We start from the raw sequence: 25,468 nt of genomic DNA, 5'->3' as shown, positions 1-25,468 counted from the left end.
CTGATGCCTTTCCGTCATGGCAGAATTTGTCCATGTTCTCAGCCCAGTGTCATCTTCAGACTCTTTCCTGGCTATGCACAAAAGCTTCCTCTCACTCGAATTTTGTAGTCTCTTTAATCCAGGCCACATGCTGTAGGTGGTCTGACAGATTACAGACTAGATTCTTTGTTTAGTCATGCTGACAGCTCTTCTCAGCATGGGCACAGGCTGAATGCTTCTGCTGATAGCATTCCCAGCAGAGTTTCATGTGCATGCTCAGGCTTTGTACAATTTGCTAAGAGAGCTCAAAGGTAGATGAGTTTACAGAAGTCCAAGGAATCAGGAGATATATTCCCTGAAGAGTCCTCTTTACAACAGTCCAGCATCGCAGGGACCAGGATCATAAAACCACTCTAGCACCAATGAAAACACAAATTTTGACTGTTTGTACAGGTCATAATCCATTCCAAAAAGCATGTTGTACTTTGTTCTACTTTACCCTCAAATATTTAGTCTCACTTCACATACTATAATTATTCACATACAGGGCAACTTCAGAAACTGCACAGACTGTGTTGCTCTGTGTTACTCTTCTGTTGGTAATGAGAAAACATCACTTTAAAATCTGGTGGCTACAAATAGTTGGTTCAGCTTCCCTTTTTCTCTAGGAGGTATGTGTAATTTTCCACACAAACTGAAAGCCTTTCATATATTAACTCAGAATTTCAAATGGGTAATTCCTTAAACATTTGTTCAGACAATCCAGTCAATATTACCAAGTGAACATTCTGAAAAGAAAGTCAACAAAGAGATAGTCTTGGCAAGAAACATATATTCTCTATAGATAGCAAGTTTGGAGTCACAGAATACTGTGCCTAGATGGTGCAACACGATTCCATGCTGATATATTCCAAGATTCTTCCAATTTAACTGGGCTCAGGAACTAGAGAATGGTACAAGCACTATAGTGGAGGCAACTGGGCAAATATTCCCTGCCAAGAAGCTCTGCAGTGTTAGCATACCCCAAAATGCTAATGCTTTAGGAAGACTTTTTCATCATGAGCCTTTGATCCTGAAATGTTTCTACCTTTTATATTCTGCCTTGTTTGAGTAGAGAAGTATTTGCTGGATAATTTTATGGGCTTCTGATGAGTGGAAGAAATGGGAAGATCCAAAATATGTTGTTTGTGACTGATTATCAGAGGGGTTCTTCTCCAGACTCAGGATTAAATAAATTTATCTCAGCAGCTGCTGGAGAAAGGTGATGCTCTAGCCCCACTCCATCCTCTTCTACTGTTTTCTGATGTATTCTTTCTCAGAAGACAGGCTCTAAGAAAAAGTACCTCACCACAGAGCCCAACACATTTATTTCAATCAGGCTACACCCAATAGTTGCAATTTCACTGTGTAATTCAGCTGAGTTGTACTTTACAGCTTTGATCTCTCTATAAATGAGTTAATCCTTGTCAGGGCTTTTGAAGGTGGGCTGGTGACCCCTAAGTGAATGCTAGAATACTTACCAGCTGACTTCCACCTTGGATGGTTCAAATACCCAAAGAAACATGGAATTGCCCCAAACCAAGGGCTTCAAACCAGGCTTTGTGTGTGTATGTAGCAGTATAAGCATGTATAGCCATGTAGATCTTTCACCCCCACCATCTGACTCCTTACATAAAGAAGAAGCAAGCTTTTCTTGCTGTTGCAGACACCTAGCTATTTTAAAACCTTGTCTGTAACTTACTACCAAAATTGTACTTCTTAATAAAATCTGCCCAGCTGAAATGCATTTAGAAATAAAAATATGGAAATAATCAAATCAAATAAATGTCAAATCCGAAGTCTTAAAGTGGCTTCTTAAAAGTAATGTTTTTCTAAGTCCTGCCTAAATATTGCCAAGCCACAGGAAGTTAGGCTGTCAATAAAGCACCCATTTAAAAGTTGCTTCAAGCATGAATATCTAACAGAATAAGACATGACAGGAGGGTTATTTTTGCAAGAGCACTGAAAAAATAGATGCGACTTTGCTTTAAGAAAGCAGCCTAGATTTGAACACAAGAGATATTTTTTGCCTCATCCTTCTTTGTGTCATATTCTTATTAACACCTATTTATAAAACTTAACTTTACCTTTAATTTACCTGATGTCTCATGCCAAGAGTTTATTCTCATTGTTCTCTATTTTAGTAGATCTTTACCACAACAAAGCATCAAAACTCTCCAGTTTTAAAGGGAATAAATCTTATACCTAAACAAGGCAATGAAGAATTGTAATAAGGACATTGCTGGTTAGGTTTTTTCATCAGTTTCCAAGTTACTATCTTAATGATGAAAATGGTACAGTTTAGAAGTAATTATCTAAACTTTATTCTCAACACTAGTATAAGATTACATGCTATAGTTCTGTTTAATTAAAACTACTCTTTCCATATTCAGGGATAATATCCATTTTGATACACAAATTTCATAATGGAAGGTCATGGCAACATAGGGATTAGGAAGTCAGTTATTGAAAATTGGAAATAAGATTGAAATTGCTGAAAAGTGAAGGAAAGAAAAGGAAAGGAAATGAAAGAATGAAGTTAATTCCAGGTGAGGCTCGTGTTCGCTGCACATAAGAGAAACTGCTCGAAAGCCTCTTCCAAGTCAAATATAAATATAAATCTGTGCTAAATTTTGTAGCATTTCTGTGGAATTATTACCTTCATAGTATTTTGAAACTCTGGCTAAAAATATGGGTCAAATTCCAATATCAACAACACAGTAATAAATCAGTGTATTTTTTTTTCCTTATTCTTCCACAAAATTGATTTCTTTGTTACAAAAGGTATGAATACACCATGAGAGCGTTTGCATCTCAACAAAGGCACTGTTCTAGGAAGGGACAGATATAGTACCTGTTTCAGAAAGCAGAAATGTTCTCTTCCTCTACAGTTTGAGCATATCCAGAGCAATACTACATCTTGCTCCCTTCATGGACACAAAATAATAAGTTTCTGTATAGGGAGCGTCTGCAAACACTATTGACCAGAGGTAGAAACCTCTTTTATAGTGATGATATTTTTTATTTCTTACAGGAGACTAGTGGAAGGGCCTTGTGACAAGAGTTACTCTTTCTGACTGTGTTAGGGGTGGGTAAGAACTCCTTCAGAAAGCATGGGTTGAATAACCTCTCTTCAGTTTGGCAAATCCATCACTGGGATGCCCAGGAAGGGTGATCCAAAAGAGCAGGCTTCCTGTGATCAATTCCCCTTCCCACACATTCATACCTGTAAGTCTTAACCACCTCTGAAACACTGGACACAGATTCCTCTGATGATGCAATCATTTTACAATTAGAAAATTTGGCTAGAAAAACGTTCTTGCAACCAGCTAGCTCTTGTTGATCTGTCAGCTGATAGGAAATTTTGGTGGCCAGCCTGTGTGATCAGAGAATGACCATGTATCTACAATGAAACCCTCAGGAACCCCCTAAAATTCCCTAAAAGGAATCTGATATAATATATAATATATTCTACATCCATGCAACTGGTTAGATCCAACACCTTCTGGAAGTATCATTCCCACAGTACAAATCCAGCAGTATGTTTTCAATAAAATATAGACCAAGGAACAGCTGGGTGTCATCAGGACAAGGAGACATAGAATATGCCTCTATATGTTTTATGGTCCCAGATGTGTATAAGATGGGGGGAGTAAAAGGGGGAATATCAAGGTGCAATAGTGCAGAGTTAGTTATTGAGAAATGTTAGAAAACAAATCTTTTCTTCAGAACATGTAGAACACTATTTATTACTGAATGGTGGTTCTTTTGCTACACTATTTGTTTTTAAACAGATGCCTTTTGTTGAATCAACAGAATCAAAAGTTTTAAAACATTTTCAGAACTGCCATTGGAAAGAATAATGAGTTCTCTGCTGTGCTAATAACTGGATATTTTACAGACTGGATTCTTTTTAAAACACTTATAAACCAAACCTTAGCAACAACAGTCCACAGAAGTTAATTATTTTTAATTCCCTAAACCACAACATTTGTGGATACTTTAAGTCAAGTAAGTGATAGCAATTGTATTTTACGCAGCTGCATAGCATTCATATTTTGTCTTTTTAACGCTCAGTGCTTAATGAATGCATGTTACTTCCCCAGGGAGCAATCTGTGCAGAAAAGAAGGCTCATTCAAAGCTCTCTGAAACCACTGGGAGTCCTTCTATTCACTTCATTTTGCTTTGGAACACTAAATGCATTATGAAATGCAATAAAAGCATTATATTCTAATAGGTGCAGAGATTTGCAAAACCAAAGTCAATGAAGTCTATCCCCTTTGGCAAAAATGACTGTTTTTATGTGTTACCCACTAGGCCCAGCATTTTGGGAGATTTTCAAGTTTCCTGGGCTTAGGCAGATCAGTCTGATAAAGTAATTTCTAACCTTTTGAATACCAGAAGTTAACAAGTAAGAAGCTTCAAGAATGCAGTACTTTTTTTTAAATGAAGGTTTAAATAAAGCAACACTAGATTTTCTTTTTAAGGAAGAAATGAGGAGAAATGACAATAACAAAAAAATATAGAATCATATAAATAATAAATATCAAAGAGAAATTAATATAATCTTGTAGATTTTACTATTTTGTGTTCGTTTGTTTTCACAGAAAGCAAAGCATCTAAGCTCATAGCTTACTCTTTCATAAAACAAAACACAGTTATGACATCTTGGTGCAGCATTATGGCAGTAAAACAATAATAAGGGAAGTTGGAATGGAAGCAGTTTATAACAAATCACTTCCACTTGAGTCTCAAGATCTAAAGAGCGAGTATAGGAGTAATTCACTGATCATGAGATATGCTAAGTGGCACTTGGCTTAAAAGGGTATCTGAGCACCAAATAGACTGCTTAAATAATTAGATTCACCCTATTTCTATTAGATGTTTACAAATTCCTGTTGTATACTTGATGTTCCTAAAGCATTATTCTAATGCTTAATATGCCTACTATATGTCACATATTTATGTATTCTGATAGGAAAACTGCCAACAGATCTCCACTTGAAACAAATTTGTCAAGGGGTGTTGAGTGGATTTAAAAATAAACAGTGTAGTGTTTGTCATTTTTCTTGACCATAATAAAAATGGGCATGCTGTCCAAACCCTTGGGAAGTCAGGCTGTGCTGTCAGGTAATCATGAAGATCTACTCTTCAATCATGTGCCTACACAGAAATATTTTAGCACTCATTTGTTTTTCCATAGTTGTTATATAAATTTTGTTTCCCTCCCAGTATAGTTTTAATATATAATATATATCCCTTCTTTTACTTACATTAAGAGAATATTTTTTAAAGCTTGGAAAACCTAAATAGAACTAAATCTCATATTCAGACAGTGTTTCAATATCCTTTGCTATATTCCACACAGTATTTGATTCTGCACACAGGGATTTGTTCTATATTAAATAACAAAGGGAATCACATGGACTGGACCTCATTTTAAAACATTTCTAAAATAAAATAAGGGTCGTAAGTAAGTGATCAGGTGTTTAATTCACACGACTTGTGGAAGCAATTATTTCACTACAAACTGATTGAGACCAAACAAGAATTCAGTGTGCAAAATAAGCAATCCTGCAAAATGCTATAGAATAAACTAATGCCAAGTTGCTTATAAACGCCTGCATATAACTTACACTTCAAAAAATGTGTTTTGTGTTTCACCTCAACAGCTTTTTTTGTATTCCATTTCTTTATTCTTACTTCTTCCACCTTAAGCTTTCTCTTGAATGGCTTCAAGGCAAGATACCGAGGTGTTTGTGCTTGAGGGCAAGAGAGTGTTTTAACTGCACTGGAAGATGTCGTACATGTACCAGATGATACATGATGTACAGATAACTTTCTAGGCACTTCAAGTATCAATAGTGCTGTGACCATGTTAATACCAACCTGATAATGCATATTTGGTCCTAATGAAAATACTGTGTGGTGCCTAGAAACTCCTCTGCTTCTTCCACCTGTGTCAGCTGGTCTTGTAAAAAATACTTTCCTTTCTTGCAAATGATGGTCCTCTGAGATATGGGTAGATACTTACAGAGCTGGCCTAGGTAGTTATGGCTTCACTGGGAGAAGTATCTCAATTAAAGCTATGCTGGATGGGCTTTGGCATTTATATATGCTGTGATCATGCATCTACTATAGAAAGGTTTTTTTCCATTCCTCAACCATTTCCAGTTCTGTGAAACTGAACATTTGGATCTGCTGCATGAGGAAAAAGACAAAAAACAGCAGGATCCATGCTTCTTCTGAGAATAGGAAGAAGAAGAACGTAGATGGTAGCAGAACGCCTAGGTCTGTTGCTAGAAATTGCCACATGCTTTTGTTTAGTTTAGCCACAGAGATAAGGTGTCATGGTCAATCTTTGGGTATTAAAGTGCTTAAGTAGTGAAATTCTTGCCATCCTTCATTCTGTGCAAAGCTGACTGCTGAGATGCTGGCTGGATAAAGACTAATCTATTCGGCTCTATTGCAGGTTTCTTTCTGTTACACTAAAAAAAAAAGCCCACACTGAGTAAATCAGTCACTTTTTCCACTTGTACCAACCTAAACTTTAAAGTTCACTTTGCTGTATAGTGAAGACAGTGGTATTTACTGTACTACAAAAGCAGTAGCTGCTGCCATGCATGACAGCTAAAAATACACACTAAGATGTGTCTGAATACCTCTGGGATGCAGTTTGAGTACTCCTGGCACTTCCTCAGCAGGTTTTATAATGCAGTCATTTGGGAGGGCTGGCATTCACTGGAGCCTATTTCAAACATCAGAGAAGAGCTGAAGTTATTGTGCACACCAGCTTGCTGGTTGTTTCATAACCCTAGCACAGTACTGGGGCTCTCCAGCATCCTTGTCACACCCTCCAGGACCTTCTGCTGGCTTTTAGCAGCTCTCTGAGGAATGCTCTGTGTTGCTCTTCCACACACACAAGGCACTGCAAACCAGCTCTGAAGCAACCACGTAGGCTGCTGTGGCTCATTCACTGCAAATAATTGCAAGCCTTGACTCTATTAGATCATCTAGGAGTATTACTTATGAATATCTCATGTTAATATTTCATTGGAAATAATGTTGATGGGACCCCCTGGGCTCTGGGAAAACCACTTTCATTTACAGTGTACCTTAAGGTTACTGCCTTCCAGTCTGAATATCAGTGCACGCTGCACATGGCTGTCAAGGCAGCTGGGCCACTGACATCTTAATCCTCCCAAGCTGTCTTTGAGTTATAGTGCAACCATATGAAATAAGCTGTTCAAATGCCAGCTTTTTTTTTTTTTTTCCTTCGGGAAATATTTATTGAGAGAAAAGAATTGTTGATATCGATGCCTCTGTACTAATAATTTCCACTATCTTCTTCTCCTCCTCCCCCCCAGGAGGATGGAGAGAGGTAATTTGCTTTTCTTCATGCGTGCATCAAAAAACTCCTGCAAAATTACACAGTGTCATTTTTCATAAATATAATATCTGTGATATGACATAACTATGACTTTAATTTGCTGGTAGTGGGACACACTGACCTTTTTTTTTAGTAACATCAGCTTTGGAAAGAAATCAATTCTAAACCAGGCAATGGCAATATAAAATACCAATTGTTTTTAAGGCATGGAAGTATAGTCATGAACTCTAGAAGGCATCATTATTCACAGATCCTTAGTGGTAAGGCTTAAAATTCTGATGAAGTAACCTCCTTTCCTCTTTATTTCTTCTTCCTATAAGCTTGTAGTTAATTGAGATATCTTGCCTCAAAGTGAAGGGAGCATAAGAGCAAAGAGCTTTGATCCAGTTCATATCTGGTGTTAGATCTCCTTCCCTGTGAGAAATAGAAGTAGTGTGTTGTCTTTCCTTATTTTACCAAAGTTTTAGGCTCTGAAGAATTGAATCTGAACTCTCAGCATGTCTGAGAGGGAGGGAAACTTAAGTGACTAAATCACAGCAGAAATCACAAGTAACAAAATAGGGAGAACACACAGCAATGTTCCTCAGTACGTGTGTAGAAAAGAGTACAGGTTATGTTTGTTAGAAGTAATCATCAGTAATGGCACTATTATGAGAACATATCAGTACCTGCTACATGAAAGAGAAACTATTCCTATTAGAAGACAGTCTGCTGAGAAACTAAATTAGTTTGAAGTGTTTCAGTGGTAAATATTGCATTTTTTGTCACTTTTCTGCAGAAGAGCGTTTTCCTTTGTGTGCACAATGACAATCAAAACACTGTATGGATAGATCTATACTAAAATGCGACAGAACAGCACTACTTTGTAAGGCAAGATCAATATAAAAACACCTCTTAATTTTCGGGGAGACAGGTAGATGGTCACAGACAGCAATGAGAACACCACCTTCATGGACTCCCCTAATCTATGCTTTAGTGTTCTCTGCTAGTGAAAAACTGACTTAAAACCAGTTTAATTTTGCATGGAGCTGACAAAAACTGAAAAGTTAAGGAAGTGAAACAGATTATAATAAAACCTCTTAGACAACATGTTCTGGGGTTTTGTTTTTGTTGCTGTTATTTCTTTTCTTTTTTTTTAATTTAAACAATCAAACTACTTGCTTGCCTTTTTAAGGAAGCCCTGGTTGTCTGACAGGATCTATTTTATGAGCTTTTTGGCTGCATTTTGCTGTCTCCTGAAACTTTTAGCAGAATAAGAAACTGCTTAGAATAAACCCAACATCCTGTCACTGGGAATGACTTGAACTAGAGCATTAAGATGGTCAGGCTTTATGGCTGCTGTTACTGCTACCAGGGCTCCCCAAAGTCAAAGGTAATAGGGTTATGCTACAAAGATGATAGCAAAGAACAAGTCAGTTATGAATATATCTATCCCTGGGTATAAAAAAAAATAAAAGAACCTTGGGTTTCTGTAACTCAAAATGGCTAAAATATTACTCCATGAAGCAATGTTGTCTTTTTCTATATCTTGTTTTCTCTGTCTGTACCATCTAGTATGTAGGAAGAATAATACATATTTTTTCTAATAATCGGCTAATTATAGCTCCCAAGGTGGTTCATTTGTCAGCCTTTGATAATGGTTTACTGTTAATTTAAACTGGGCAGTGTGTTTTTCATGGAATCATATAATCTTTTTGGAACAATTGTAATTACCTGGAAAAGACCTTTAAGATCATCACGTCCTTCTGTTAACCCAACACTGCCATGCCCACCACTAAACCATGGCCCTAAGTACCACATCCACGGGTCTGCTAAATGCCTCCAGCAAAGGTGACTCCACCAGTGCCCTGAGCAGCCTGTTCCAGTGCTTGGCCACTCACTCTTTCAGTGAAAAAATTTTTCCTAATATCCAATCTAAACCTCTCCTGGCAAAATTTGAAGCCTTCTGCTTTTGTCCTATCATTGGGTTCTTGGGACAAGAGACCAGACCCCAGCTGTCTACAGCTTCCTTTCAGGTAGTTGTAGAGAGTGATAAGGTCTCCCCTCTGAGCCCTTCTACTCCAGATTGAACAACTCCAGTTCTCTCAGATATGCTTCCCTGAAGACTTGTGCTTAGATCCTTCATCAACTTCATTGACATTCTTTGGACATCCTCCAGCACCTCAATGTCCTTCTTGTAGTGAGGCCCCGAAACTGAGCACAGCTTTAGAAGTGTGGCCTCACATGCACTGAGTACAGGGGGACAATCACTTTCCCAGTCTTGCTGGCCATGCTATTTCTGATACACGCCAGGATGCTATGGGTCACCCAGGCCACCTGGGCACACTGCTGGCTCATGCTCAGCCATGTCAACCAGCATTCCCAGGTCCTTTTCCTCTGTGCAGCTTTCCAGCCACTCTTCCCCAAGCCTGTAGAATGCCATGGGGTAGCTGTGAGCCAAGGGAAGGACCAGGCTCTTGGCCTTGTTAAGCTTCATACAATTTGCCTTGGTCCATCAGTCCATCCCATCCAGGTCCCTCTGTAGAGCCTCTGGCAGATCAACACCCCCACACAACTTGGTGTCATCTGTAAAGTTACTGAGGGTGCTGTTGCTCCCATCCTCCTGGTCATTGGTAAAGGTATTAAGCAGAACTGGCCCAAATACTGAGTCCTCCAAAAAGTGTGTACTACACATGCTTCCAGGCAAGACCTGTAGCTTGGCAAATTATTTAATGGTAAATTGTTTAAAGGGAAAATGTAGTGTAACGAAGCAACCAGGTGCCACTAATTGCCAGGTAGTGGGTGTGAGCTTGTGTTAAGCCCACCTGTGCCTGATTAGGGCAGGCCCCCACTGCGCATGAGCAGGACGAGGGGGCCAATAAAAGGTGAGGCCCAAACTCACAAGTTCAGCTCATTCCCGAGCTAGCCAGTAGAGAGGCCAGTTGCTCTTAGAGCAACAGCACCAGTGTGGGCTAGTCAACTCTGAGAGCCATAGGCTTAGAGCATTGCTCGTGAGTCTCTTCTGGAACATCTGGTTGGACCTTGAAGCACCGTTCCCTAAGAGAGGTTTGTCTTGCTACAGAAAACTCTCTTGGTGAGTGTAGCTATGAGTTGATTGGCTTCTTATGTTGCTGAGGCTTCAGCAAAAGCTTTTGCCAAAATGAAAGGCATATCTAATTAAAAGTCTGAGGATTGCCTGAGTATGAGAGCTGCACTTTGTGGCCAGTTCATCTGGCCAGTTTCATTCATGATTTCTACGATTAGACTGACTTCCTCCATATATATTTCCCTCCTCATTGAGGAAAGGGATCCTAAACAGCAGCTGTTGACTTCAGCAGAGTTCATAAGCATCTTACCCAGCTCTTCTGTCTGCCATCTGTGAAACAGGCTTTTCAATTAAATCCTTGTCAATGCTAGCTGTTGTCCTTATTATCATTTTTTGTTGTTAATTCTTACTCTTTTGAAATGCTTTTTTGAAAGATAACTGAATCTCACCCTGAAAAGAGAATTAAAATGAATTTTCAGTATAATATTTTCATCTAAAAAAGAATTCTGCTATTTTCTTCCAAAATGAAATAAATAGTTCCTCCTAACTCCTCCCAGTCTGTGTAGTATACTTTGTATTAGACCTGTGCTCCAGCAAAGATATGCGTTTTAGATAGGGTCAGGCATTTTCTCTGAGAAAATGCTTATTTCTAAAAGTATGTCCTTTTGTTGAAACTATGCAAAGTGTGCTTTAGAATGATGTTCTTATTTATTGGAAAAATTTCCAAGCCATTGCTATAGACCTTCAGCCACCATTATCTGACTCTTACTTTTGAAACTGCCTTGTTACTTGGAAATAAAAAATTAATCAATCTAAAAACATCTGAACATTCTTATGTGAAAACAGGAGTTATGGAAAACGTTCAGTTGAGAGTTTGCTTTTTTTAAAAAAACCTATTTATGACTTCTGACTTCTTTTTTCATTTATTTTTTTTTTTAATTGTAATTTAGAAGACATGTCTGCAACGTCAAAAATCCCCAGGGAAGGGAGAACACACATACCACTCATATCTTAACATTTACTGGGATATACTGGAAATGACTTTTCAAGTTTATTTAATATTTTGAGGTGAGAGAAAAATTGCTTTAATTAAAGCTCTACTTAAGCCACAAGATCAATCTAGAGAGCTAAACCACTTTGAGAATAAGACCAAATTGCCTCATAGTGACCTCCAGCCATACACCTAGCTATCATAGGAAGCTTTGTCATCAGAGCACAATTTCATTAGTTGTTTCTATTCTGATGTGCTTAATGACTTCCAGAAAGCAGAGGGGGGTTTGTTCTTGGTTTGGTTGTCTGGTTTTGGTTAGGTTTGGTTTTGGTTTTTTTCTTTGTTTTTAGTTTTTTGTTTGGTTGGTTGGTTGGGTTTTTTTTTCCCCAAGTCCAGAAGGAACTACATGCCATTCCAGGATAACAAAGGGTTTTGCATCCAATTGCTGTTACAGTTGTGCTCCATAAATGCTCCACATTTGGCTTAATCATTAAGCTGGTCTTAAAAATATGCATTTTTGTTTTGAAAGGAAGTTGGGAAGTTTATTTCAGTAACTACGTATGCACACCTTTAATGGGAAATGTTTTTTAGAGACTAGGGATTCCCTGGCTTTAACCAGTATTCGTTGCTAATTATTTCCATTCTGAACTAAAAATGAATTGGATAAATCCTATCATGAAATTGAGCAACCTTTTGATCTCCTTTTTGGTATGCTTCTTTTTTCTTTGACTCATATGTTTTCTTCAGTGTTCAGTCTCCTATATTCTTCAATGTGCCAATACCATTTTTATTTTTTTTTTTTTTAGTATAACAACCACAACTATGATGCTGTGGAAACTCTTAATATAGCTGTCATTCTCCTCTCCCTCTATTCTGTTTAGAGGTTCAGTAGTCATGTTCACCATTCCCACAGAGCTTTGCAAAGCCAGTGGTCTCCATCAGACCCTTTCATTACCGCCCCAGGTGTGCGGTACCGACACCCTGCCCACTGATGTGGCCCCCTCCTTCACTCCAGCAGTTCTGGGTTCTTTGCTCAAGAATCCAGTATGGAGATGCCCAGTAATCCTAATTATATGATTTCTGTAATTTTTTATAACTCTACCACTTTGGTAGAATTATAAAATATTCTGGTGTTTTCCTACATTTTTCCAGGACCTTATGTTTCTAATTATTGGGCTCACTTTACTTTGGATTTACTTGTCTTTCAAGTATTTCCTTTTTATGTTTTTTTAAAATAGTAATGCCTGTGTCTGCTTCTTTTGTAATTCCATAAGTTCCATAAATTTAAAAACTAAATGTATCCAGTGTGATACTTGTGGAATTGCAGTTATTGAAACCTTTAACTCTTGCATGGCTGTAACATACATAGTGCTAGTAAGTAAAAAAAAAAAAATATTTGTGGCAATTTGTGCTAAATGATGACAAAGTTGCTGCTTTCTCAAAACCCAGCTAATCATAAATGGTTAATTCTCAGTGGGAGGAAACTTACAGAGAAAGCTATAGCTGAAGATGTACCAGTGTGGACAAGGACAAAAAGGGGGACTCTGAAAGTTTCCGTGACTTTACCATTCATGTAAGAGGGGATACTGAGAACTAAAATGAAATAAAATAAAAAAATTAGATTTAACTGAGTAGCAGCTTCCAAGGAGTATCAGGCTGTCTTGTTAAAAATGTCAGTTTATGTCTGTCTAGCCAGTAATCAGTGATAGAGTTGAGGGCAGCTTGGTCTCCAAGGCATGGCATGAGAGCCTTCCAGGTCCCCAGCCAGACAAATAGGTGAGAAGGAAGAGTTGGTAAGAAGTCAAGTCTGTGGAGCATCAAATAGGAACAATGTGGATTAAGGTAAGATGCATAAAAGAGAAATTTATGAATTTCATTAATGGTGACATGACAGAGTTCCAGTGGCAACCTTGGGCTCAGAGGAAAAAAAGCTCTTCATAAGCAAAGCAAAGATAGGCAATCACTTCTACTATCAATTAAAGTGAATGAAGACAGTGTCAAAAATAGTAAAAATTTAAAAATGTAGACTTGGTTTTGGATTTGAGGGACTTTAACAATGTGAAGAGTTACTTTTCCACCCATGTAAGATCAAAAATGCTCAGGAAACAAAATTCAAACAATATCCTTAGTAGCTGCCAACTGAAATCAACTGGTGTTGGACTGAAAATATGCATATATAGCTACATGTGAAGAAAGTGAATACAGGATTATTTTTCAGCTATGGTTCTAATAACAGATTGAGAAAAGAGTAAAATAGCCCATAATGGAAATAAATTGTGTCTCATTCGCATTTCTAAAGTTTTCCAGAGAAAGCCAGAGGAATTCCACTTAGACTAATGGTGGCTACTTTGTTATATGCATCTGAACTTCACAAGCAGTTTCAAATCAGAAAGTAAATATTGGACCTGTAAACATAGAGTAAGATCCACCTTTCATATATGAAAGTTTTTTTAGACTCCTTTTCTAAAGGAGTCAACAGAGAGAGGGAGACACCTCCACTGCCACGTTCTTCTGACACCCAGACAAGGCTGGGGAGATGAGTGGCTTGTTCAAAGTGCTGACAAAGGAAGCCAGGGTGACCAATCTGAAAATATGAAAGTCTGGAGTGATGTGATGTAAATCCAATCCCAAGCATACTGTGTCAAATAGTGTAAAATGTGTATCATAATACAGAAATATTCAAAACATTGGACTCTTTTTCTTTTTCCCCAGACAAGTGTCTAGATAAGAATCTTCTTACCTACATCTACTATTTGTGTGCATTTAAGGTCAAAATTGTTGGTCTTGAAAATAAATGAATTTTTACTCCTCAATCTTTTTTTTTTTTTATGCACTGCTGACACAGATTAGAGTGAATGAATTGTGAATGAGGTGGTATCCAACCCTTGTTTCATTACAGTCTGTTACACATCTGCTAATCTTTAAGACAAGCAGGTTACCAGGAGATGACTATAAGGCCCTGTGTAGAGCCAGTGGGGCTGCCCACAGGGCAGCATTCAGCCTCCAACACCAGTTTTACAGGCCTAGTCACAAGGCCTCAGTTTGGAGCTGTAAATTATTAGAAAAGAACATTGCATACATATTAAGTAGAAATAATTGAAACAGTAGATACTTCACAGTGTATTAAAAAAAGTATTTCTCAGCATAAACTGGCATAGGGTTTTATGTATTCTAGGAGGAAATCAGGGGAAAAAAGGCTTATATTAGTAATTTCTTTGATGAAAGCTGTTCAACATAAAAAAATTTAAGCATTTAAAGATTGGATTGACATTAACTAATCTTATCAAATCCTCCTGTGGATAAAATTGTCATCTTGAATATTGACTGGAGCTAATATTAGTTTTCTTACATCATTCTAAGTGATAGATCAGTGGTATTTTTCCACTTATGCATAGGTCTGCCATGTGAAGAGCATCTATATAATGCTTCTTACTCTTGGAGAGCTTTGGTTTTCACTTTTTCACAAAGTTGATTTTCAGACCCCTGTGGATGTCATTGCGATTCTGCATATTTACAGGAAGGAGAAGCAAATGAAAGGCAAAAGCAAATGCCAGGCTCAGGAGGCATTTCCCTGTGCAGAAACCCAATGCTCAGACCTAGCATATTCCCTTACTGAGGTCAGCTTTTATTTCTTTTTTATGTAACTGCATACAGAGTTCAGTGAGTGAAAAAGGTTGCAAGTGTGTCTCAGAATCTAATATAACACATTTAATTGAGTCCTTTGCTTTAGTGTGCCCAACAGGCTATGTGGGCAGATTGTAAAAACTTACAGAAAATAAAAAGCTGAGTTTTCCTGGAAAAGTCTCAAGTACTGTCAGATTTGTAGATCTCTCATATGTGTGGAACAAGCACAGACAATGAAACTGAGATCTGCTTTTCAGAGAGAAGGCTAAATCCTTTAAACTGACACAAATTCTCTGGCTAATTTCCCTACTGGAGACCTTGTTTGAGTGCATACATCTTTTGATGGAAGATTTTATTTTTTTTTTTAAATACATCAACATTTTGTAGATAGGTATCTTCTTTTAATGGAAAATTTAGGCATTTTTAATTTAGATGATCCAAAATCAGAACATCCCAGAAAACTTGAAGTGTTTCCATTTCTATACACTGTTGCAATTGCTTCAGGAAAGCTGGAAATCCCTTGTGTCATGTTCCCCTTTCTTCTGTGTCCTTCCCTGACATTTCAGATGTTTCACTGCCTCCTATAATGCACTATTGCCTCCTTCCAAGATAACGTGTCATAGGACATGCAGTCTGAGCTGAAAGAAAAAACAATAGAGATCCCAGGGGAACAAAGAGCTAACCCATACCATGGCAAATATGTCATCCTTTCCTTACTGAATTATTTTTTTAGGTTGAAATTGGAAAGCTGGCATGTGTCTGCTGATGTGTGTACTCTTGCTAATTTCAGTGGCCCATGAGATGGAAGCTGCAATTAGCTTTTCAACACTGTTCACATAATTGCTTATAGAATCATAGAATAGCTTTTGTTGGAAAAGATATTTAAGATCATCAAGTCCAACTGTTAATCCAGTACTGCCAAATCCACCACCAAGCCATGTCCCTAAGCACCACATCTTTTAAATACCTTCAAGGATGGTGACTCCACCACTGCCCTGGGAAGCCTGTTCCAGAGCTTGACAACACTTTCAGTGAAAAAATTTTTCTTAATATCCCATCTAAACTCCTCCTGGCAAAGCTTGAGGCTGTCTCATCTCATCCTATTACTTTTTGCCTGGGAGAAGAGACCCACCTCCACCTCGCTACAGCCTCCTTTCAGGTAGTTTGTATAGAGAGATAAGGTCTCCCCTCAGCCTACTTTTCCTCAGGCTAAACAACCCTGGTTCTCTCAGATGCTCCTCATAAGACTTGCTCTCCAAACCCTTCACCAGCTCCATTGCCATTCTCTGGGCATGCTCCAGCACCTCAATATCCTTTTTGTAGTGAAGGCCCAAAACTGAACACATCTTTAGAAGTGCAGCCTCACCAGTACTGAATACATTATGTGATTCATCTCCTTATGTTGCCATCTCTTGGTCATTTCTACAATCTAGGACTCTAAAACAAGAAGTTTTGCTGACTAAGGAAAACACTTCTGTCAAGCCCAGACAGAACCATCTTGTGGAAATATTTGCTCTTGGTTTATTCTGATGGATAACCTGCAGAGGAAAAATTTAGATCTAGAAGTGGCATGGTCTGTTAACTTCCTTTTACTTTTCATAAGCAATTATTTAGATTTTCAGATAGCGTTGTTTATACATAGATTTGGTGACAAACGCAGAGCATTTTATAAGCTATGCTTTCAAAAATGGATTATAGTGCAGGATTTTTGTGACAAGATGTAACCAGAAATGAAATTTCACTGTTCCTAACAAATAAGCACATGCTTTGCAATTGCAGAGAACATTCCCCTCCTCTGAGAATTTTATCAAGGATACTGTACAGGTTCAACACTTCTGCTTACCACTACATCACAAAAAGCTTTTGACCATTTTGCCATTGCTACTAATGCCCAGTAATAACCAGCAGATAGAGCAATAGGTACGAACAATGCAATTGGGATTTGAATGTAAGAACGAAACTGGAGGAAAGTCATTATTTTGTATCCTTTTTTCCTTTAACTCTCATTTCTTGCGCAACGAACTTGGCCAAAAATCTGCAAGTTTTCATACAGAGTCAAAACTGCACTGGAAAAAATGTACAAATCCATCTGTCCTTGTGCTGTTCATATCAGTTGTAGAAATGAACTTGAAGTGAACATATTCATACAAACGTTTTCAAACAGCCACACATCCTCCTCTCTTACTTCTCTTTCCTCCACATAAGCACGCTCTATCCAGAGTTGCCAGGATACTGTGAGAAAAGTTGTTTTTACAGGGCTCCCAGCTGTGACCAGGTACAGAGCGTGATTGCTTTGGAGAAGGTTTCTCTTCGTGGGGCTTTTATGCTGCATTGGCAGCCTTGGGAGATACACATCAGAGGTGAGGGATGAAAGGCACCTCTGTGAGTGCTCTGGTGGTGAGGCACATGAATATGTGAGAATACATTGGAGCACTGCTTCTTGATGATCTGCTCCTTCCAGTCTGTCATTCACATTTGTCTCACTTAAGCACTACCTGAAGACATAAGTTTCAGCCAAAAAATGAATGACATTTACTCCTAGAGGAACGGATCCCTGAAAATTAAGGTGCTTACCTGGCATTTCGTCCTGTTGGAGAAGCATTAAGAAAGGTGCTGATGTCATCTACTCTACTCTCCAGCAGTGCAAACAGGTCCAAGTGATGCTCTGGACTCATATCCATGTAGCCAAGTGTCATAGTTTGTCTGTCAAAGAAACGGAGAAATGGGATTTTGACTTTATTGGGAGATTTTCTTTGCACATCTTTGTGAAATTCAAAAGAGTTTCTGGGGTCAGGATGATGTTTTATGAGGCCAGGATAACTAGCAGACTGAAGCACAAAACTGGGAAATTGAGATCTCTAAGACTGATTAAAACCAAGACCTTATTTTAACTCTAGGGTAAACTAAACCTCAGCTCCACTGACTGAACATAAATGACTCAAATAGATGATTTGAATTATGCCTCAGAGATGTCTGTTCCTCTCCCTTTATTGCAGGAATTACTGGTCAGATGTAGAGCTGTAAAGATACTGCAGTTAGATGAAACATCATGACTATCTGCCACCAGTGTGCAAACTACAGTTTTTACTGTCTATTTTACTTTATATCCTTCTCCCTCCACACTCTTTTATGAAAAATATAGACAGATCACCATTTTTTAAAAACTAGAACCCTCCCCACTCCCCAAACATCAAATTCCAAGCAATTCTGAGACAGAATTTGTATTTTCAGACTGTTACACAGGAAGAGCTCACATTTCAGGGAATACACTCTGGAAAGTGGAAAATCCCAGTTTTAGAAACTTCAGTGGACAAGCAGTTACAAAAGGACTATGGACAGATGCTGTGCAAAGGGAACTAAGTTGGTCTAGGGTTGTGTCAGCTGCAAACTGGAATGGAAAGAAGTTCTACCTCTTCATAATAGTGTTTTTATGACTAACACTTGGGTATTGCCTATTTTATATGAACAGGCAAGACAGAACTCATATTTACTTTATAAAACTAAAAAATGGTATTCTTCATGTAATGGTCCTGAAGATTGTTTTACTCTTACTTGTTTTTGCTGAGATTACCAGCTTCTCCTCTCATTCTTTTTTCACATTGTGTGCTGTAATGCTTTGGCATTGTCCTGCCATCTTCTACAATAAAGCTCTGCATGGTCTGATAGTTTCATGCAGTTACCTGCAATTTATGAACATCCACACTGCTTATACAGGGAATGACAGTATAGGTACTGACACGAGTTATAAGGACATATTTCAGAGTTTCCTTCCATTTTGTTTGTCATAAGATTTGATCCAGAGCTGAAATCCATGTGGCTAAATTGTTTTATAAGACTTTTACTTCTTTTTTTTTTCTCTTGACTGTCTGATTAACTGAAAATAAATTCCCAAAGTTAACTAACTAACAGAAAATCCATTTTCTTAGCTGTCCCCAGAGTGCTAGCAATGCTGCTGAGAGTAACCTCAGCTGCACTACCTTAACATCAGCTGACTTGGACACTGTCAAGAGCAGCACTGTATGAGCCAGTGGTAGACTGCATTAAACTCAATTCTTAAGCCAGGCTTGCTTTAGGACCCTCTGAGGTATACACGAACTTTGTGGACTATGGCAGGGCAAATTATGTCAGTGAATCAGGGAGATTATGCCCAGTCAGTGTCCCCTTCTACCCCATCAGTTCTGTGGTGGGATCATGTGGTCTGCATCAAGAGGAGACTTGGCATACAAGTCCCCCAAAAAGCTCAGTGTCCCATGAGGCAAAGACTGATGCATGTTGTCAGGGCCTGAATTCATGCTACCCTTTGAATAAGAAGGGGTTGTGCTATGCAAGTACTGGGATGGTACAGCCAGTGCTTTAGATGCACACAGCTTGCACTATACACATAGGAACCTCTAAATTATAGAAGAAAAATTTCACCACTGAATTTTCCTATGAAAACTGCTTGAGAATGCAGTGTTTTGTGGTGATAGCAAGCAAGCAGACATAGGCAAGATATGTTGGTATATCAGCTAAGGGTTAATTTTTTCTTTTAGAAAGACATCCTTATACCATGTAGACATATTCTAAACTTCACAGTGGTATACAAGAATCAAATGAGCATCTATGCTTTTCAGCACCAGCCTCACCCTGACCTGATGAGAACTGTGGCTACTGCAGAACCCTTGGAAAGCAGCTTTTGGAGCTAGTATGTCTTGCCAGCCCATTAAGTGCTGTAGGCTTTTCCCCAGAGGAGTGAGGCATGGTCATTTCCTAATGCCAGCAATGCTTCAGTGACACAAAATATTTGGAATGAGCTTCTTGCTCTGCCTAGAGCTAAAGGCAGGAAGCCTCTTCTTGAAATGTGTTTAATTAAAAGTCTATTGTGATATTTGTAGTAATAGACAAAAACCTCTCCCTTCCCTTCTCCTGCCTTTTCTCCTTCCCCTGATCTCTCTGCACTGTTTCTATCTCCAGCCTAGGCAGTAGCTGGGAGATAAGACACTCACCTGGTATCTATTTTTCTCTGAATAACATGAAACACAACTTTGTACCTGCTGAATATTTGCTGTGAACCCTTGGTGCTCAACCTTCACCTATCCTTCATCACTAATATAAAAATGCACATTATCCTACTTGGCTCTCAGTCTGAAAAACACCACTGCTGACTGTGGGCAAGGTTGGAGACTATTCAACTGCTGGCAGCTGGCAGATTCTCTCTGTGGTGATGTGCTGACAGAAGTAGGTTGCAGTCCTGTCACGGCTTAGCAGTTTGGGTGGACCAAAAACCAAAGGGCAGAATTATTCCCTATTACCTCCTCCCCTCCTCCCCAGAGGAAGATAAAAGGAGAATAAAGACTAGAAACATGAAGTTGGAAATTAAAAGAGTTGGAAACAGATTTACTAGCACACACGAAAGGCAATAACATAAGGGATAAAGAATAAAAATACAAATATATACAACTATATATATAACCCAGTCTTGATGCCAGCAGAGATAGATGCCTGAGGGTCCCTTGCAGGAGGGCAGACTCAGGAGGGAGGTCCATGGCTCTTCTCAGCACTTGATGGATGTGGATTCTGAAGAGCAGGTGGAGAGCTGGAAGTAAAGGAAACCAGGGGAATAGCAGTGTAGGCAGGAGTGGGCTCAGGAGAAAAGAGGGGCTGTGATCTGCATGACCTTGATAGTGTATGGGCAGGGAATGGAGGGAATAGACCCCCCATGTTCCTCTCCTCTCAGACTCTGAAAGCCCTCCTGCTTTAGTTCCTTGTGTTCAAACTACAGCAAGTCCAAGGCAGGGCAGTTGTGTCCATAGCACATGCAGACAAGTGCCTTTTTGCTTTTCTCTGAGCCTCATTCCTGAGCAGTTTAGGCATCCTTCTACTTAAGCTGAAGTTCCTTGCACATCTGGCTTTGCCCAGGAAACAGGAAGACATAGGAAGTCAATACAGGATGCTCTTCAGCCTCAGAAGGTGTGGGAATTGAATGCTGAACCCACTGGGTTCACCTGAAGTTCAATGTATCAGCCAACAAAAGAATGACACTTACTCCTATAGCAACAAATCCCAGAAAATTCAGATGTGAACAGACTTCTTTCTATTAGAAAGGTAAGAATTTAAATGCAGAAAGAGTGTCAAGGTTTAAAGATGGGTATAAGTTAAATGAATGACAGGTGCTCTCTATTAACCACTCTCCCTTCCCAGAGAGGATTCCAACCAGGACAAACAGACACTAAATTCACTGTAATGTAACTTCAACAAAGCCAATGCAAGATTGACTTACCCCTTTATGTTTTGTCCTACTATCTATTTGTAAACCACTTTCTGTGTTGTCAATTCATCCTTTTATTGAGACATTTATCACTGATACCATTAGGACCTGAGGGCCTTGGCTTGCCCTGAACTTTACCAGTAAAATGGCTGATCAGCTCTCGATGGGCCTTAGACCCATGTTAGATGCTGCATCACAGAGGGTTCCTTGTGAGCTCCAAACCCACCAAAATGACATAACATGGTCACAAGCTGACACACAGTAGGTGACCCAGCTCTGCTCTGCTTTTCTCTGGCCAGCCTGCTATTGCGTGACCCTCTTAAAAAAACAAACACAAAAAGAGGCAATGTTGCTATTGCCACATTGTGACATCATAAGGTGACAGAGACACTTTATGCCCTGGGGAACTAGGCTGGTGGCATCCTCAGGTTTGCAACAAAGGTTTTGTAAAATCATTTGTGATACCCTTTGTTGAGCAGTATGTTAATTCCACCCCATGAGATGCAGCCTCGTATGGGCTGTGTTTAGGGTGTTCCAGGTAAGGCCTGTTTTGGCATCCTCTCTGTCTGTGTAGAGTCATGGGATGATGTCTGGAACACTCCCTGCTGTCTCCTGTGTGCTAGGACTCAATCCTGCCTGAAAAAACCCAAAACTGGGATAAGGTCCTTTGCCAAACGGGGCCTGGATGGAGAACTCTGCTGGTACATCAAATGAAATAGTTCTCTGGAGGCATTAATTCATTCCACTCTGCTGCCTGTATGTGTGGCTCAGTGGTTGGTGACCATGATATCTGTATATTCACAGCTCTGCTTTAATTAATCCTCTTACGGATAGAACTTACTATGGCATTAAGAAAGCAAATGTATTTAGCCTGGGTAAGAAGTCAGTCCTGCCCACTCACATGAAAGAGTTCAGGAGACAACTTATCCACTGCAGGTAGCTAGGACAAAAAGAAAGAAACTGAGGTTTGATTATAGTAATTAAAACTTACTGAGAGAATGAGGCCCTATGTGAAGGGACAAGAATAATTGGTGACTTCACCTTTTGGAGAGAGGAAAAGAACAATTGCTTTTGCTACATGCCAGTCCTCCCTGCTACCCCCTATGGCAAAAGTCTGAGCATTTTTGATTGTGACTTTGATAAAGGTGTGAAAATAAGCCATCTTATCTGCTGACTTCCCCCAGCTGAGACTGATGGGAGCAAGTTGCAAGGTCTGAGGAAGAAAGTGCCCTGAGAGAGGCAAGATTTTACATAAGCTTTATGGGAAGCATCTCTCCTTTGTCAGATAGATTTCTGCCTCCTCAAAAGCATTAGGACCACAGCACATATAAATTTTTTAGAAGTGCACAGGACCTAATAAAAACTGAAAAGTAAACGTGAGTTGCTCTTTGCCTCCTCTCAAAGAAATGACAACCTCAAACTGAATGTCTCTAGCTGATTTGCCTCTATGTTCATGACTTAACTATAGAAAAGACTCATAAGGACACATGATTACTCTTTCCTGACTGCCAATAATGCTTTCAGCAATACTTTCATGACTTTTCTTATGCACTTAGAACCAAAATAAATCCTTACTCTGAAGTTCATGTTTTGCTTCCTATAACTCAAGTCAATTTCCACTTCGCAGAAGAAAGGGCTCAGGGGTGGGAGGCCTGTGAGTCCAGGGTAAGCAGCTGGTGAGGTGGGCAGTGGGAGTGATGTTCAGATGGCTTGGGGAGCACTGAGCCAGGGTAGGTACTGTGCTGAAGCCCTCTTGAAAGAAGAGTATTCAGAAGGTCACATAATTGTGGTTCTTTTAACACTTTCCAGTGCAAGGCACTTTCTCTGAAGCCTTTTATGACCATTTCCTTATTCAGGGCAAAAGCTTCAAGGCAAGCACTTTTTCTCTTTTCTCTTGGTGAGAAAATTAGTACCTGAACATAAATTGCTTCCTTACTGTAGAAATCTAAGCAAATATTTAGGGGATGAGGAAGTAGTGATTTTATAAGAAAATAATATTAATGGAATTTAACCTACCTCAGTCTATCAAGCCAGGCAGTAACTGTTAACATGTTGAGATATATTGAATATTTGTTTTTTTGCAATTATTGTTATTCAATTGAGAAAAAATAATTTTATGCATGCCTGATCAGGGCAAAGACAATTTTGCCTACAATCCATGTTCCGCAGGCTATCAAGCTAAGCACTTTGTAGGAGGACAAAACATAATTTGCAATATGAGGCCAGACAAGAAGAGGAAGAGAGAACTATTTTCCTTTAGAACTGAATTTACATTTCCAGTTGAAAGCAAAAGGCAGCTTATCCTTACTCACACATGAAGATGTATGCACAGCACGTACATAGCAGTCAGTCTTGAAGAGCCTTTTGAAGCTCTCCTTGGCTTGTCTTTGCCATGCCATCCACTGTCCAGCCACATAACTTCCCCCCCTCTCCCTATTCTTGCTCCAGATGAGACAGGAATCAGGAGAAGAGTCAGAGGGAAGGTGCAACTACATCTAGAGGTGTTTTTTTGCCCCACTGAAGGTGCCTTTCCATCTCCCTTCCTGACACCCTGCCATTTCACCTTTCTCCGGACCACCCTTGCCCCTGAGTCTTCTCACTCTGTGTCCATCCTGTTCCAGCAGCCTCTCATCAAACTCAAGGAGGGAGGATGTAGGATCTTTGTGTCTGTTGCCATCAAAGGATGGAGTGGTGCTGCAAGAAACCAAGACTGGGGAAAGGCACAAACTCCTGTACATCAGTACATGTTTCCATTTGCTTCTTGCATGTCCCTGGGAGCTCTGCCCTGTCTTCCCCTTCATGAGCACAGACCAGCTGAGAGTTGAGATGATGAGAATCTCTGAGACAGAGTCCAGAGCCCTTCTAGGTCAGACCTTCCGGATGATGAGGTTGAGTGCAGAGGATCACTGTAGGGCAAAGGAGAAGGGCTCAACAGGCTTGTTTATTGTACTTACACAGGTTTGTTGGGTTGTGATGTTTCCTGTCACTACTATGCTCATGAAGGGCCTCTCATCCCAAAACCAATCCACTTTTCTCAGGAACATGGTCTACTCTAGTAAGAGAGCACTGATATACTCAAACATCTTTTTTCTTGTGGTTGTAGCCCATCACGGCTGCAGCAACTCCTCTGCTGTTATTTACTTATATTCTGCTCAATTGCAATAGATTACAGGTCTCAGCTGCTAAAAACAGTGCTAGAAAACTCAGAGTGATATGTCCTTCCTCAGTGTTGATTAGATTCCTGCTGGATGGTTCTGGAATAATATCCTGGATTGGCTCTAAATAAAGCTCTGCCATCTTTATCTTCTGCAGGCTTTGCATTAGAAGACTGTGCAGCCAAGGCAACTCTTCAGTAGGCTATATGGTCTAATAATTTTTCCTCAGAAAAAGGAAATCCATGTTTCAACACACACTTTGAACAGCCTCTGTGAGATTAAGATTTTAATTGTGTTGAATAACTGCTAAACATTAAAATGTATTAAAAATATATTTTGAAAGTGCCAGGGATTCACTAAGGGAAATTAGGACAATATGCATCTCTAGTCAGTAGTGAGTGAAATATCAAATATCGGCTGCAGGTTATTATTGAAGGAGAAGCCAAATGAGAATGGAAAATGTGTACTCTTAGCTGCAGGGGCTGGAAAGAGAAAGCATGTAATTCCATCTGAAGGAATCTCTGCTCACTCTGCATTGCTCCTGGGTAATCCAGGAGCTTTTGTGCTGGATTCTTGAGCTCCTGAACAGCATTTGTATGTAGCAGGGAATCAGTTGATGTGCTGGAGGGACTGGGAAAGGGTCCTTACTGTGGGGAGCAGAAAAAAAGGCTGTGAAGGTAGTTAGTTACAAGTGTAGGGATCAGATGGATGAGGCAAGTTGGATTCCAGATTGGAAACCAATTAGCTGATTGTGAGAAAGGAAAGGCTCAGTAGTGATGCTTCTGCACAGGGACAGTTAGTAGGGAACAGGTGCTTCCTAAGGAATGGCTCTGAATTTAGCATTCTGTAAACTGGGACTGAGGAGTATTTACAGTGTATCCCTATAATTTTTTCCATTTGTTTGTTTGTTTTTGTTTGTTTCTTGTTCAGGGTTCAGGGTAATAGGCTTTTTTTTTAGATCCTGCCACTAATTAAGGACATCTCTTCAGTGTGAGTTATCCTGGAAACAGAGTAAGA

General features: G+C 39.4%; 1 protein-coding gene across 2 annotated transcripts in view; it reads left to right on the top strand.

The window, feature by feature from the left end:
* Positions 1-25,468, top strand: part of GLRA2 (glycine receptor alpha 2) — a 128,940-nt gene that overhangs the window by 48,844 nt on the left and 54,628 nt on the right. The gene's annotated exons all lie outside the window — the stretch shown is intronic.

This window comes from Calypte anna, chromosome 1 (assembly GCF_003957555.1).
Source record: "Calypte anna isolate BGI_N300 chromosome 1, bCalAnn1_v1.p, whole genome shotgun sequence".
NCBI lineage: Eukaryota > Metazoa > Chordata > Aves > Apodiformes > Trochilidae > Calypte > Calypte anna.
The sequence above is the reverse complement of the archived record's forward strand: the minus strand, read 5'-3'. Positions and strand labels throughout refer to the sequence as shown.